Here is a 13,670-nt window from a genome sequence, read left to right on the forward strand (position 1 = left end):
TCTCGCTGCGAACCCCCGTGTCGTTGTGTGAAAGCTCTGGTCATTTGTGGTTTTGGCTGACAATGCATGTGGAGCGCCAGCGTGATTTTGAGCAGGCGGGTCCATGTACTACGAGTATTCAAAAACATATGTTTTGCAGCTTGTATAGACGAGCTTGGTCCCATTCCCATAAGGTTTGATGCTTTGTGGTGGGCGCATATGTGCGTTTGCTGCTCTGCTTGCTGCGTGCTAATCGCCCAATTACAATTAAAATTTGTTCTTCACTCAACCGACATACATTCGGCAGCGCAAGCATTATTGTTAACGGAAGTAAACGAGTGCATAATTGCGTTTCTCATTTGCTTGTGCGTTCGGCAACTTGAAATTGCGGTTGTTGTTGTTGCATTGCCTTTGCTGCAGTGTGGAGAAATGTATGCGGTTTCTTGCTTTCCTTTACTCGTCCAATAACAATGCAGCAGCCATCTGACCTTGTGCTAATAATTACTGCTCACATGTTCAGTCATGCAGAAATGTAGTGTTTTTGCATTTGCAAATATGTATGAAGACTTTAGTGCATATTAGGCGGCTCTGAGGGGCTCTCTAATGGTTTAAATTATAAAAATTAAAAAGTCGTTTAATTTGGTTCTCTGCCTAAAGTGAACCCTGGATAATGGGTTCTCATACAACCAAGCCCACTTTTCATATAACAAAATATAATATTAAATTCTTTCAGAAATTTTTACTACTTTACAATAGAAAACTCAAGAATCAAGTCAACAAATAGTAGCATTAAGGCGTGGCATCTCGCTAAAATTGCCAAGATCGGACATCAACTCATCAAAACCCTATCTATTGCTGACTTTATACCCAGCTTATATGCTATACTCAATGTCATTAAGCGGATAAGTTAACTATAATGTCAGTTCAGAGGTTTATCAGCTCACGACGCGCCAGTCGCTCTTACTTTTCGCTACGGGGAGCCAATTGGAGATTTCAAGCGTAGCCAGGCTCTTTTCCCCCTGGTTTTTCTAACGGAGTGGAGGGCTTCCCCCTCCTCTGCTTTCCCCGGCGGGTATTGCGTCAAATACTGTCAGAGCTAGAGTCTTTTCATCCATTCAGACGTATGGCGTAGCCAGCGTAGCCGATGTTTCTTAAATCGCTGAACCGCTACAGGTCATCGATCTATCGACTGTGGTATTCGGCGTTGCTAACCTGCAAAAGACCATGAATCTTCCGCAGAACTTTTCTCTCGAAAACTTGTAACGCCGATTCACCTGAGTTTGTCCGTTTGATCGTCCATGCAGGACGGGAATAATGAGTGACTTATAGAGTTTGGTTTCTGTATGTCAAGAGAGGACTGTGCTCCTCAATTGCCTCCTCAGTATGATGTAGCACCTGTTGCCAAGAGCGATTCTGCATTGATGTTGATGTTGATGTTGTTGACTTCGAAGTTATGACTGTCAACAGTGACGTCGGAGACAAGTCACGAGTGCGGCGACTGTTTGTTTGAAGACAGAAGATATTTCGTCTTGCCCTCGTTGACTAACAGATCCATTTGTTTCGCTTCTTTGTCTAACTTGGGGTAAGCAGAACTAATGGCGAGCTTGCTGAGGCCAGTGAAGTATAATGATGTAGAAGAGTAAGTTGAAGATGTCGCACGATAGGGAGTCCACTTGTCTGAAACCTCGTTTGGTATCGAACGGCTCATAGAGGTTCTTCCCGATCCTGACGGAGCTCTTGGTGTTGCTCTACGTCAGTTGACACATCCCTATAATTTTGGCAGGGATACCAAATTCAGACACAGCGGCATAGAGGCAGCTCTTTTTCGTTCAAAAGGTCGATCCTCTTTTCACTGGTCTAACTATTTAACGAACCATACTACACGGGCCTTCAATTTTATTTTAATATAATCAAGAAGTCATGTGCGAATAGAGAATTTTAATGAAGAAAAGGGAAATAAGAAAAATAAGTCGTTTTGCGTCAGTAATTGGCGAATTTAAGCCGTTAACTGTCAGGAAGTTGAAACCAAAAGAGAATTCCCCTGCACCGTGCAATCATGACCAAGTTCCGTTGCTGGGTCTCGCAGCAACTGCAATGCAGCAGTAATTTTCAATTTTTAATTTAATGCTGCATTAAACATGACAACGCCGCGTCGACTCGCCGCCACGCATACGAAATGGCGAAACGATAATGACACTGTGCAGACGAAAGGCGGAAGAGGAGACAGAAGTAAAGATGTTGAGACCAGCAGCTACTTGAGTTTATTGTTTTATTTCAGCTGAAGTTTGAAGATTGCTGGAATGTCACATATACACATACATATACATATGTATGTAAATATATACCTATATATCTATTTATATGCAAGTACTAGCCATGTATGCATGTATTTACATTAGAGTGGGTCGATTTACAGTGAGCGAAAACCGAAAAAATCGCGTACAAAAACATTGCTTAAGAGCCTATAGGTCTAAAACCGATTTCGGGTCAGGGATTTTTAAGGCGAAGTTTTTTAAGTATCAAAAAATATCTTCTTCAGTTTTTGAGAAATCCAATTGAAATTTAATACTTAGCTGAATTTTGACATTCTATTGATCATTTGTCGGAAAAGGTCAGCTCGAGCCACTATGTTTATCACATGTCTCACATTCAACTGATTATTCAGATTTTTGTAAGCTTCGCCTTAAAAATCGCTTGCACGAAGCCGGTCTTAGAGCCATAGTAATTTGGGCAAAGTAGTTCAGAATGTTCCATGGGGTACTCTTCCCATACTCATTTTTGTGAACTATCTAATAAACATATGTAGATATGTATAATATTTTAAATAAAATATAATAAAACATCGGCCTGTGATACAATAACACGGTCTCTGGTATTACTGTCTATTGAGCCAGCATGGCGTATACGCAACATTCGAGTGCTAGGCCTTAGCAAATCTTAAATGCTAATGCAATAAATATCCTATAAGCAGAAAAACAAAAAAAAAAAAAAAAAAAAATGCGTAAAAACACTTTCAGGAATTATAGTTTTAGTTTTTTTTTATAAGAAGTCTCTTCAGAGAAGCTCATTGTTGTGTGTTTGGTAGACACGCTTTTCATTTCATTATAAAAAATTGCTTTAACTCACGAATTAGATAAAACAAAGCGAATAATCCTTCATTGAGGAACATTTTTCTGTTTCAGAATGCGACACCCCGCTGATGGAAATGAGCGATGCCAACCACAGCGTCAAATGATATTAGCGCACAACAGAAATTGGTGACACGCAGCTGCAATACGTGGCTTGAACATTTGAACGCTCACATAAATTTAACACATATGTAAACGCTCTTTTGGTTTCCAAGTGTGAACGACATTGCTAGGATTGCGACATACGCGCACACAACCGCTTCAACACATCCACGCTTGCAAAAATCAGTTTCCCACCAGTTGGTTGGCGTGAAATTTAAAACCGCAGTGCAAAATTTCCCACATATTTTCCACCAGCCGGCCGGCCAATTGAGCTCACAGCCAGAAATCTGCGTGGGCAATGTCTAAAATTGAATTATCGCTGTGGTAACGTGTGGTTGCGCGAAAATGCTTGCGGAATATGAGACATACAGCTGGTCGTTGCCGGTTTTCCTGGAAATAATTTCACTGACACACACTTAAATGCAGCAGTTCATGGCTTTATTTATACATTTTATGCAATTTCCATAAGCGTAGCTCGATTACACTGGTGCAAGTATCTTGTATGTGTGTGCGAGTGGTTTATCAGCCTATATTAAGTTAGTGTATAAATTTGTAATATTTTCGATTGAGTGGACATAAATATTTCTCGTAACAGCTGACAAATATACTCACATAAAATTGCGAAAAATATATTCAATGCCTTGTAATTCTAATAATTCATTTTGGTTCGTTAAAATCGTAAAAAAAAAGTAAAACTGATGTTCGGCTATGAGAACTGTCCGTAGTGGCGAATTTTACTGTATATTATAGGCATCAGAGGCATTAGCATTAAAAAATAATTTTTTATGAACGTCAATTTTCTTTCCATAAGTTAATACCTTTTCTTTTGGTTATGCTAATATTTCTTAATGCTCACGCCAAAGAACATCTGCATACATATCGGTTGCCAAATTCGCTTAGAAGGAGCTTTTTTTTAGAGACTGGTGTAGTTTTCTGAGTACTTTTATAAAGCGGGAAATTCTGCTCCTTTTTGACGTGGTGTAATTTCATTTTCGAAGTAGCGCTGTTTCGCTGTTTCCTTATAATAAACTTCCTTCTTTTTCTACCTAAGCGCAATCTGCGCGCAGCGACATCCAGCGGTTGTGAGCAGATGTTTTGGCTATTGTAGGTACACAAACCGGAGGTAAAACAATTACTGCAGATTTGATGGTTTTTGCCGCTAGGAGCACGACCAAAATAAATGTATAGATATCTAAAGCTGATAATGCTTTATACTTTTGCAACATGTTGCTACAGAATATAACAGTTCTGTGCAGAGTATAATAGTTTCGTTCATTGACCTCGTCAAAATGTAAACAAAGTGGTCAGTGAACTCGAAATGTAAGAAAAGGTAGTTGACTTGGCGGATAGTAAAGAATGGTTGTGGGATTGGCTAAATATAAACAAAAGAGTCATTGGCATTATAAAATGTTCACAAAGGGATCACTGACCTCGGTAAAATATAAACAAAATGGCATAAGGAACTTCGCAAAAAGTAAATAAAAGGGGTCACTTACACCATAAAATGATAACAAAAGAGTCAATTAGCTCCAAGTGGTAAAAAGGTTGTTCACTTGGCTAGATGTGGATGGTTGTGGGCTTGGAAAAATATAAACAAAAAGGACACTGACCTCGGGAAATGTAAACAAAAGGGTCAATGGCCCCATAAAATGTAAACAAAAAGGCCAATTAACTTCATATTTAAAAAAAGGATTTTGACTTGAAGAAATGTAAGCAATGGTTGTGGACACTTAAAATCTTAGGAAAGGGGTGATTGTTTTCGACAAAATTTAAACAAAAGGGTTATTACTGTATATACTGTAGAAGAAGGTTGTTGACATGGCTAAGTGTAAATAAAAGTTGCAGACATGGATAAAGGTAAACGAAAGAATCATCGACCCCTTATCACGATGCTCAATGAAATTATCTGGATTTCTTGATAAATAGTTTTGATAAATTTTTCCGAAGTCGAAGCCTTAGTGTTGATCCAACCGAAGTATAAAGAAAAAGCATATTGGTGGATTAAGGTTTATAAGGCCCTTCGCTGTATCTCTCTGCTTCTCTTGCGAACATTTCTTATTCTAACAAAATCTTGTTCGGAAAGAGGACGCTAAACAACTTGTATCTCAAAACTTAAATTTCGTTGTTATTTACTTTTTCTTGCAACTTGGAAACTTGGTTTTGTGAGTAGTATAGTTTTATGACTTCATTTTCACATATAATAAGGGCAAAGTGATAGCAAATATTTAATTCTGAAGTTTTAATCACTAAGATCGCCATCACAGTGATGGAGTTTCTAGTCTAGACTAATTTCAAATTAGCAGCTTAAGAATATTTAAAGTTAATCACTTAGTGGCGAGTTCTAAGCATGTTAAATTTCACTTCACTAATACATATACACAAAACTAAATACACACACACTTATATGTAGATGTCCGTATATATTTATTTGGCGGTGATACTGACTTGTCTGCAGCTCAACTGACTTCACTTAAATGAGTTCGTTCCCCTCCTGTTGTTGTTGTTGTAGCGGGAGAATTCAGAATTGTTGCCTTCTCATATATGGGAGTTTAATTAGTCAAACTAAGCTTGTGAATAATTGTGTTGAAACTAAGCCAAGGCTGACAGTTGCCACTGATAAGACCACCTACTGGCTATTTGTGTATATAATTGTAGATGATGTTTGATTACTTCTATGAATTCACTCATAGACTAACACAAAAACTTGATGCACTTGGATTTAGGTCTAGAAAAAAAAACTTTCACATTGAAGTATACCAAGAATGCCATAAAGTAGCAGTAAGGCATCATTTTCTTAAAATTAAAATTTTATAAGTTTCCATTCCATTTCCCAAAATGCACAGGGAGGATGCCAAGTGTGGGGTCATATGCGTTTAGAAGGTTTCCCTACGGAAATAAGATAGTATTTACGATTATTACTGGGTATTTCTCATATTATAACTGTCCATTCCAGCCACGAACATAAAAAGCTTATAAAGTGAGTGAAAAATAACTCATATGATCCGCCAACTTCGATACGTAAAATGTGATCTCTTAAACTACCTTAATGGCTGCTGAATGGCTCAAGGTACTAGTGACAATAAAGCAAACTTTGAAATCATTCTGGATTTATTGCAAAAAAAATTAAGCTGAAGGCCAGATAATTCACTCAGACTTCTTCCGAAAAACTTTCACTCACGATTGACTTTCTTTGTGTTATTTATCTCTCCCTCATCTCATTCGACTTCCATTTCGTCCTTCTACCACCTACTTTCTTCCATTTTCATGTAATTTTCGGTCCAGTGATTTACTATACAATCAGTAGTAAATATATGGTTCAACGCCGCGTTTAGCTCCAATGACAATAACAATAACTACAACAACATAAAGTGAAAGCATACTGGCATCCAGTGCTAAATTTGTGAGAAAAAAGTACAAGCTTCAGCTAATCTTGGTCGTTTCAGTCTCTCTATGACCAATTCGCCATGACTATGACTCATTTTCTTACAGACTTAGAACTATAAGAAACACTTTCGACCAGCTAAATAATTTATATGAAAGTGTGAGTTGGATTCTGCGACATTCACCGCGCTATTCTCATTGGTGGCTTGTCTATTTAGGCATGCTTAGCGAGCGTTCTTACTGCAGCGTATACTTTTCGCTTTAGTGCCATCTTGTTGTTGTTATGATATCAATAATAATTATTTATACCACCAAAATAATATGTAACTTATTTATTACAAATAATATGTAGGATATTTTAATCGGATTTTTGTAAATCCGGAGAATATGTAATTTTTCTGTCATCAAATGTATCTGTTTTGCGTAGAAGCGTATGCTTTGCTAATACTTTTTGTTGGGATGCCATTATGTCAGATTGCTTAAATAAGCAAGCAACACTTGAGCACAGTATGACGCTAAGAGGAAGAACCAGTTGACTGCGCTTTGCTATACTTGAATAATTTTGATTTGGCTATTTTACGGCCATCTTTTGTAATTTTTTGTTGTTATGTCTATTATTATTATTTTTTATTTTTAGGCTTTGCTTCTTTTCTTGCAAAACTTTCGTGTTTCAAAATTTTCTTATCGCACCATCCTTGTTTGTCTGCTTTCCTTTAAGCCTACCCCTTCTATACAAGCTGCCGCTGCTGTGCAAGATATTCCGCAGAACCTTTAATCAATTTGAAATTATAGTAGAAGAAAGTAAGCTGAAATTATTGCATGCCTCTATGCAATATGTTGGTGATAAAAGTAAATAGAGTATAAAATCAATATTGTTCTTGTATTGACAGAAATAAGGAAATCTACTTGGCTGAATTAAGGCTTGAGAATTCCGTCGAAAATGGCAGGAATTGTGGAGCAACAATTCATGAATTTTACACGTTGATAATGAATAATCGCATCGAGCTACGATTGCGACCGAATTCATAGCCAAAATTGCAATGATTACCTTCGATTATCCATCATGTTCAACAGAATTACCTCGATGTGATTCTTCGTTGCGCGAAACTGAAATTTCCGCTTGGTGAAACCCGTTATCAGTCGACCGATGAGATAAAACAAAATTCGCTGAAGGAGCTGGAGGCCAAAGGTGATTATGAAAAGTGTTTCGTGGTCTGGAAAAATTGTTGGCATCATCATTATATCGGGTGGGGATTACTTTAAAGGCTACAAATAAATATTGACGAATAATTAAATATTTTGCGTTTTATTTACAATTTCCAGGTACTTCTTTGTCAGAATATATATACAAGAAAACCTTGGTATTAATAAAATTATTTAAGTGAAGATGTGGGTACAGAAAACTGTCTAGATACTTCACTTATTATTTCATTAAAATCCACACCCCAAACTTTATCTAAGTATCACTTGTGATTTATATGTTTGAGTGGGTTTTAAGAATCAAAAAATCAACCTCCCTCCCTAATCACTAAAAAACACTTCACTCTTACATTACGGCTTTCGTTATCGCAGCTGTTCGTAGTAATCCATGTTATCAAAGTTGTTGATAGCTCAATCTCATTAATTTTCGTTTCTAAAAAATTCAAATGAGCCGATAGCAATCAGTAAAACTGTCAAAAATAATTTACGATGTCTATGCCGCTATAAAACTTCATAGAAAAACCTTTCAGCAACTTCCGTTACTGTGGTCAACAGCATGGCATTGAAGTGTTTATGCGAAGCGACATTTCTTATTTTCTACTGCGTAGCAAAGCATAGCTGGTGTAGACAGTAGATAAATAGCCAAACAAACATCAAGTGAAGATTAAAAATCAAGCAAGTACAAAATTTTCCATAGAAAATACTAAAAAGTAAATACAACAAAACTAGCCACGTATTTAAATCATGTTTTTGCATAATTTACCACTCTAGGGGAAACTGTTCTTCCGCTTAAGCTTTTCAATAAATACGATACGTTTGGCCTAAAAGAAGAGATTTACGGATGAGTAATGGCACGTGGCAAGCTGAAACCAAGAGAAGTGTAGCGCTTAATAGGCTATCAGCGCTTTTTGTTTAGAGAGGTCATACTAATTTCAAAGTAATATATTTACATTTCTTTAATAGAATTAGTTTTTGGTAAATATTTCAAAATAATAATAGAGAACTGAAATAGTTCTGTAGTTGCCAGGTTAGGTTCGGTCATAGTCACCCAATATTTTTTCATGCAGTCAGTTTAAGCGCCCATAACTTAGAAGAAAGACCTCTCTTAAAACATGTAAGGGTGTGTTCACAATAAGCTGCACATTAAAGCACATGAGACAACATGTCGCAAGGCGGATTAACAATAAAGCTGCTACGACATCAGCTGTAGCTGACCATGATGTAGTAGAATGCATGCATTTCTTTATGTTATCATCAAGTAAAAGATAATGTGATGAGCACTGCAAAGAAAAACTATCGACAAGCCATTTGGCAGCCATTGGATGCAGCGAGCGGTATTCATTCAAGGCAAACGCTGCGTGTGGCAATAGTGTCTACTGCGAAAGCCGAGAGCTGTGGGACTAAACCGCACGTGACACGCTTTTGGGGTGGCGTTGATAAGCAAAAACAAGCATCTTATAAACCCAAGGGATAACTATACGCTACAAGAAAACAAACAAGGAAGCCATGGATATGAAAACTAAAACAAAAACACAAAAGAGAAAAGGAACTAAGTTTCTAACAGCAATGACCTTCCTCACGCAGCTGCAATCGCAGTCCACCATGCAGTGAATTCGCAACGAGTGCGCGTCTGAAGAACTTGTTGCCAGTTTGGGTTGTTTCAAGCGCTCTCACGAGTTTCTTTTAGCTGCTCCCGCCAACGTTTATTTGGTAGCAGCGAATTGTGGCAAAAGAGCGCTTAATCTCATTTCTAAACAATATGGTAGCAACACAAATGCAATAACAAGAAAAAAAATACATTAAAAAAAGTTTGTTTATGTTTTTGCTGCTGCCAAGTTACTATTTGCCGGTTGCGGCATTGCGCTCTTTTTAGCTTAACGGAATTCGCGCATCAACGTCTGCGTCGCTGTCCATCTCGACATCGCAGCTGCAGACGACCTACAGTAGCAGACACAGGAACAGCGGCAGTGACAGCAAATGTCGTCGGTGAGCAGCGTTTGTGTGGCTGCATTCGTAAGCGGTTTAGTTTATTCCACTTCAGTTTAATTCTGTTGCCGGACGTGTGCAGAACATTTGATCAGCAGAACGCTGCATGCGTAAAATACGTATGTATTTGAAGAAGAAGAAGCAGTGAACTTCTACTTACATTCCTCGTTCGCAAGTTCTCATTAATTCTCGCCATTTTCGTTAATTATAGGAGCGAAAGATTGTGCTTTCAATTTGAATTAAATATCAATTTGCTTTTGCTGAGGTTTGTGCGTTAATTGTGTACAATGGTAAGCAGGCTAAATTGTGATTTTGTGAAAAATTACCTACACGACATATAGTGCTTTTAATTTCAAAAGAGGGTAGTGGTTGGCTAAGAATATGAATGAAATATCGAGTTATCTGTCGCACGTTTTTGCCTTTTTTGGTGTTTATTTAGAGAAATTCCTCCGAATGGTGACCAAGTAGAGGTATTGAAGTACATTTAAGGGTAATTAAAAAAAAAGAATTGTTTTTTTTTTTTTTAATTTCTGTTCTCATATACCCTTAGAATTAATATAAAAACCCATCTTACAATCGAAAAAGGCCCAAAAATAATAAGATCACTTGACGTTCAGAGCGCTCGGAGTGCACACCTCAAACTTTAAACGCGTTTTTCTCAAAGCACACTTTTTTAAATTGGCGGACATCATTCCGGTCGAACTAACCATTCGATCTGCTTAATTTTTTTTTAAATGTTCACAAAACGCCTGACTATCGTCCCTACTAGATTCATAAGTTTTTATAATTTATTGACAATGTTATGACAAAGTTTATGTCAAAAAACATGAAGAAAAATTAAAAAAAAAAACGTAAATTACTTTTTTATTTATCAGCATTTTTTCATGATTCTAGTAAGGACGATAACCATTCACGCACTATTTAAGAATAAATTGGGATTTTTGTGTTTCAGATGATACAAACGTGAGATATCGTGTCCGCCAGTGAAAAAACGAAATCACCCAGCCATTTCTCCTCCAGATGTCATCAAAAAATACCGAAAAAAATTGTTTATACACTCCACGATATACATCATGAAATTTCAAAAAACAGGCCATATTACCCTACTGACCCCTTAATGAAATATATGCTTAGACCAGATTGTACTTTAAATGAAATACAATGTTATGTTAAATAGGTGCATTTCTTTTAGTAACTATGTGTCTAGTATGTATGGAAGCTATATGCTATAGTAATCCGGTCTGAACAGTTTTTTCGGAGATTTTTTCGATGATTCAGTTTGTATGACAACTATATGCTATAGTGAGCTGATCTGAACATTTTCTTCGTATATTACATTATTATCTTAGAAAATAACCTGTGCCAACTTTTGCGAAGATACATTGTCAAATGTGAAAGTTTTCCATACAAGCACTAGATTCCGATCGCTCAGTTTGTATGGCAGCTATATGTTATAGTGGTCCGATATCGACAGTTCCGACWAATGAGCAGCTTCTTGAAGAGAAAATAACATTTACAAAATTTCAAAACGATATCTGAAAAACTGAGGGACTAACAGTATATACAGACAGACGGACATGGATAAATCGACTCAGCTCAACATACTGCTCACTTATATATAAACTCTATAGGGTCTCCGACGGTTCCTTCTGGGTGTTACAAACTTCGTGACAAACTTAATATGTATACCCTGTTCAGGGTATAATTAAAATGTATTCTAATATTAGTTTATTTGAAAAAGAAAGAAATTATAAAAAATAAAAATATGAAATCAAATAAGTTCAGTAAATCCGGAATAAAAGTGGATTATTTCTAACCAAAAGTGAAAACCACAAATGCGTTAAAAAATTTTAATAGATTTAAAATAAAAAATGTCGGAAAAAAAGGATTTAATATTAAAATATAAAAACTATCAACAGTACTGTAGAGTATTTATTTAAAAATCGGAAATTCAATACTGAATTGTGTAAAGTATGGAAAATTAAATTTCGATAAGCTTTAAAATCTTTTCCGGCTGTGAAAAATAAATTTCAAATTTAGTTATAATAATGAAATTCCAAAAAAATCTTCCGAGATATCAAGTGCAGTAAGGTCCTTCTACACCTGATATCTCCAACGCAGTGGAGGTCTTTCTCTTTCTCTGATTTCAGGGGGGGGTGCTGGATAGGTTTCCCATGAAGATGCACTGTTGACTGCTACCATGACGTTCATATCAATGTATATTTCATAGAGCATATTTTCCTTCAACTGCCGTAGTAGGCTGGGAATGAAGAGGTACTTGAAGAATTTGGTCTGGTATTAGTCGAGAGGGGGTTTACTTTTCAATTGCATACTTAGTCCAAAGTAGCATCTGTTGGCAAGAGTGGTTCTGCGTGGATGCTGTTGTTGTTGCTAATGCTGGTTCCAAGATAAAAGAAATTATGTACGACTTCACAGTTATGATTGTCTTGTGTGACCTGCGAGACAAGTCGCGAATGCGATGATTGTTTTGTTGATGACTGGAATATTTCGTATTATCTTCGTTCACAACGAGATCCATACGCTCCGCTTCCTTATTCAGTCTGGAGAAAGTAGAACTAACGAGGCGGTTGTTGAGGCGCATGATATCAATATCATCGGCGTACTTCAACACTTTTACACACTTATAGAAGATATCGGCCCCGGTCGCTGTAATGCTTGCTATTTACTCACCAGTTAGCTTTAAAGATTTCTAGACATTTCCTATTTAAGTACGTTCCTAGAATATTATCTAGAATTTTATCAACCCCCTATTAGGTTCTCCCTTATGATCGGAACATATGATTGCAGACATCTGTTGATGACTGTAATTCTTGAAACAAAAATTTATATAATTGTAGCATAAACAAATTTTCACATTTATGTCCATATAGGAACATAATTTCGAGTAAATATGTATGTTTGTATGAAATAGTATTTACTATATTGAAATAAGTCCAAGAACGCTCACATATTCGCAAATTACAATTTGGAGCTGCGGTTTAGTTTCCTCAAGTACCCGATGTCACCGAGTCAGAGTTACACAACCTTACCGCGTAACTGTACATTTGTGTGTAATTAACCGTTGCCATGACATTTGCTCTCATTGTTTGACGTTTAGTGGACAGACTAACATCACAGTATGCTGCTGTTGACAAAGCGGCAACCCGAGAATTTCGGCTCGAACACTTGAGTATGAATGTGTGTGTGTTATATACATACAGCATTTCAGATTTCTTGTTGACCAGATTTGTCTACTTAGGCGCTTGATAATCTCAATGCTATCAAAGTCAATGAACGATAATTTCCAATGATAATACCAAGTTAGCGAAGAAAAATATTTGAAAGTGCCTTTCCGCTGCCTCTTAGGTAGTTGACTAAGGTTGTATAAGGTATCTTTAAGTATGTCTGTATGTGTTTCTGGCTATTTCGTTGCATCTATCGCAGTCATTTGCGCTGATTTTGGTTTTCATTAGACATTGATGGCCGACAATTTGTAAATATGCATTTTATTTCGATATCTTTGGGGCTGCAATTTCGGAGATAAGCCCAGAGTTCGTTAACATGCAAATGACATAATAATAACCACAATTTTAAGAGATGTTTGGGTAGAAAATGTGATCAGCCAAATTGGCATTATTGGTAATATGTTGAATATACTTGTTGACTAAATTTTAACTGCCTGAATTATTATTATAGTTAAATGTAAAAGTTATACGCCGCGACGAATTTGGAAATAAATTTCGTTTGAGTAACGAAGCAGTGCCTAAGTATAAATGCAACCAATGGAACTGAAAAGTGCTATACTTCGTCAATTAATCTAAATTATCTATACAAACATTTTTTGTTCAAATCTCGATACTGAGCTACCAATATTCCAACATGAATTTATTAATG

The sequence above is a fragment of the Bactrocera latifrons genome, unplaced genomic scaffold (genome assembly GCF_001853355.1).
Source record: "Bactrocera latifrons isolate USDA-ARS-PBARC rearing strain unplaced genomic scaffold, ASM185335v1 scaffold_3, whole genome shotgun sequence".
NCBI classification, from domain to species: domain Eukaryota; kingdom Metazoa; phylum Arthropoda; class Insecta; order Diptera; family Tephritidae; genus Bactrocera; species Bactrocera latifrons.